Below are 4,463 nucleotides of genomic sequence, written 5' to 3'. Positions count from 1 at the left end.
GCATTTTTTGAAGTGGGTATACTGTATATATTTGTGCTATTCCAAATAATGGATCAATCAATTTTAAGTGGGTATACTGAAATCCCTGAAATTTTGAAGTGGGTATACTGCGTATACCTGCGTTCTACGTAGACTACACCAGTGTTTCTCAACCAGGGTGCCGTGGCATCCTGGGGTGCCGCAGGCCCCCTTCAGGGGTGCCGCGGAAACGTGGCTGATAAATAAATTATGTACTATTATACATATTTGTCTAATAAATTAATGGCAAGTCAGTGGAATCTGTCATCTGTCATTTACGCACAATTAAGTTAATTTAGGTCGCCCTAGTAAGCTGTAACTTCAAAAGTAGATTTTGTGACGTTTCCAAATGTGTTACTTTTCTAAGCTTGTGTGGTATCGGATGCTATGCCATGTTGCGGCTTGTTGGTTTGGGGTGCCTTGACATTTTTAATGAATTGAAAGGGTGCCTCACCTAAAAAAAGGTTGAGAAACACTGGACTACACCACTGATGTTATCCAAAGCGACTTACAGCTGTTTACAGGGTATTGGTTACAGTCCCTGGTGCAGTGGAGCGGTTTGGTGCCTTGCTCAACGGCACTTCAGCCATGGGTGAAGGTTCAGGGAGAGGTAAGGGTGGGATTCGAACCTGTAACCCTCTGATCTGAAGACCACCAGGTCACTCAGGCCATCTTAGTCCGGCCCTGAATATCACTGTAGTGTAATCAGCACATCTATGACTTGCTGTATTATTTTCCTTATTCTGACCCCCAAATGTTAAATGGACTCTTTATGCCACCGCTGTTTAATGGATTTGACATTGGTAGCCAGTGGGGTCAATGTGCCAATTGACTTGACTGCCCAGTCTCTGTTTAGGCCAGCGCAGGTTATCAACACACACACATACACACACACACACACACACACACACACACACACACACACACACACACACACACACACACACACACACACACACACACATGCACATAATGATGCCACCACTATCTCTGGGGATCCCAGGTTAGCCTCTCTCTCTCACACACACACACGCGCGCACACGTGATTGCGCACGCACAGGCTAACACACGCACACACACACACACACAAACGCATAAACACACACGCGTGCGCACACACACACACACACACACACACATTCATGCACAGACAGACACACACACACACGCACACACACATGCCAGGCCTCGTCTGGGGATCCCCGGCTTTCTTCATTTACCCACATACTCAATTTTCTGCTTTCTCCCTCATTAGCTCCGTGGCAACCCTAATGAGCCTCTATGTTACAGCCCTATGGGGTGCAATCAGGCTACACACACACACACACACACACACACACCCACACACACAATACATATGCATGTGCACATGCGCGCGCACACACACACACACACACACACACACACACACACACACACACACACACACACACACACACACACCGTTCCCCTGCACAGCCCACAGATAGTTGATCGCCCAGGTTGCCTAATACATCCAGGAGCGCAGTGCGCACGCACACACACACACACACACACACGCTGAGACAAACAGGAGCGCAGTAAGCTGGAGGACAATGCAGTCCATCATGAGCACGTACACACAGCCAGGTACACACACACACACACACACAGACACAGACACAGACACAGACACAGACACACACACACACAAACACACACACACACACACACACACACACACACACACACACACACACACACACACACACACACACACACACACACACACACACAGACACACACAACACACACATACACGCACACACACACACACCTGGCAACATTACACATAGGTACTAGCACTTGCTTGAGGTCGTTGCAGAAGATATGATGTTGATTCTGGCTTGAGCTCTTCCCAGGCTGGTTTAAGCAGGCTACTCTTCCTTCCTAAAGGTCGTTTATACCAAGATGAGCATCAAAATATTTTATCGGAAGTTACTTGGCAAACGCGCCATCAGGTTCTGACTGAGTACATACAAATTTGAAGACTCCTTCCAGAGTGGGGAGTTTCGAAGACGACCCCGGGTTGTGCCTCTGTCTAAACGGCAAAAAAGCAAAACATGTTCACTTCGCATACACCTGCATGTTACATTTCTCCAGATGTTTGCATGTACAGACCCCAATGGCACGGTTGCCGTGCAAGTGAAAGACACTTCCAATAAAGTATTTTGTCGTTTCCGTTCACAAATGTCCCTGTGTAAAACGCATCGAAAAATCGAGGAGACACCCCTTTTTTGTCTTCTGTTTTGATCGTCACCATATAAATGTAGCCCCAGACTGGATCAAACATAGCCTGGTTCACACCAGATGGTGTGCGTATAGCTTCGGCGCCTCCTGACGGAGCAGAGCTACACACACTACCCAGGCATGAAAACAGGTCAGGGGTGAAAAAGGTGAGAAAGGTGCGGCGTGGCGCGGTGGCAGGGAGCGGCGCGTGTGCTGCAGCGGTGCGCGCGCATGTGCTGGTGTGCAGTGGCGTTTTTGGGGGATAGTGTTGTATAAGAGTCATACTAGGGGGGTCTGGTCTCCCATGGGAGAATATTTAGCTAAAACCGTCTTTAGATTATGAATTTTGAGCATACTGTAGCGACCCAGGGACAGTGAACATAAGAAGAACTGCCAACCATCTTCGTTACTTCATGATTGTCATGCTGTCATGTCTGATGAGGGGGATAGATAGATAGATAGATAGATAGATAGATAGATAGATAGATAGATAGATAGATAGATAGATAGATAGATAGCCTAGATAGCCTAGATAGATAGATAGATAGATAGATAGATAGATAGATAGATAGATAGATAGATAGATAGATAGACAGACAGATAGAATGGATTTTGGTTCTCAGCCTTTAAAAAAAAAAAAAAATTCCCCTTGACCTCATCAAAACCCTGCCAATGCCCCCCTTTAAAATAAAATAGACTAATGCCCCCCAATGGCAACTAAGCACCCCCTCCTCTCAACACTATCAAATGTCCCCTCAACGCTTGTCTGGTTGTGATCTCGTTTGAACAGTTAATCATCATATTTCAGACAACTTGTACAAGTAATACAAAAAATCTTTTCAGTTTGGATAAACTACTGAAATGTTAGTCCATTCGCCTAGTATATCTGTTTCCCTATAAAAAATAATAATAGGAAAGCTCCAACTTTGACCGTGAACAAAAAACTGTTTGACCGTGTTCCACTAGCTTTTTAATGTCATTTAGATGTAGGCTACCAAGGGATTACAAAAAACTTGGCATGATTCCTAAAACAATTCGTCCCGTGTTAAACGATTGACTAATTTCGCTCTTTCTCCCTCTCCCTCTCTCTCGTGCGTGCTATAAGGAGCCGCAGCATTCGAAGCATGATGTTGGATGCCTCGCGTAGATATGCGCTTCTTCCCCGGCCGTAGCGCCTACTATTTCGCCATTTCGTAGCGCACAGACCCGTTAAAATAGCCGTCAGGAAAACGTGCCGTAAGCCTTCCCAAGCTTTCATTAACGGAGCTCTTTTGAGAATAAATACTTTTTCACGTGGGCAGGGCAAATGCGGTTTCAAATTATTAGGAAAACAGCTTAACCACTGTGGCTAACTACATCCACTCACTTCTCATCGAAATGCTTGCGTCTTGATGTTCTCATAACAAGAATCATGATCTCAAATAGCTACCTCTCTGGGAAACGTGTAGACTATCTGAGACAGATCATTTGGACATTTTCTTAATCAGAGATGTTCTAGAACTAAAAAGAAAGATATTTGATACAACCACGCCAGCCCCGCAGACCAAAGTGGCACCTGTTTAAAACGCTTTCAAATGTAAGTATGAAGGGCGGGACTTAGATTGAGCTCGTTCACGTTATTGGCTGTGGCGACAGCAACAAATGCTGTGATTGGCCAAACGTCAATGTCAGTTGTGGAATCTCTCTTGAAACTGTAGGCCTATAAAGTTTTCTGCGGTAGAGCGCTACACATTGATACAGTAAGTTGGCGCTACACTTTTCTCCTCGCTCGACCCCCCCCCCCCAAAATTTTCTCCTCGGATCTACACGATTCACAGAAATGACCCATTTTGATTTCAAAACGGCGAATTTCGCCGAAAGGTGAGGGATTTTCATGCCTGACTACCGTCTGGTACACAGAGCACGGTCCGTCTCCAGCCAGAAAATAGACGGAGCATTTATTGCTTCAGTATCAACGGCAGCTCGCATTGACGAGTCACAGGACAAATTATAGACTATATTGACTCTTTAGAGATTACCAGGAAGGTTTTTGAAGGAATTTGTTGGTCATGAGGCCGCGCAGAAGCAATAAATGCTCCGTCTATTGTCTGGCTGGAGACGGAGTGTGCTCTATGGCTGTGTACCAGACAGTGAGTGTAGCTCTGCTCCGGGGGAGCCAATGCTACACACACACCGTCTGGTGTGAACCAGGCTAGATC

This window comes from Engraulis encrasicolus, chromosome 10 (genome assembly GCF_034702125.1).
Source record: "Engraulis encrasicolus isolate BLACKSEA-1 chromosome 10, IST_EnEncr_1.0, whole genome shotgun sequence".
Lineage (NCBI taxonomy): Eukaryota > Metazoa > Chordata > Actinopteri > Clupeiformes > Engraulidae > Engraulis > Engraulis encrasicolus.
Note: the sequence above shows the minus strand (reverse complement) of the source record.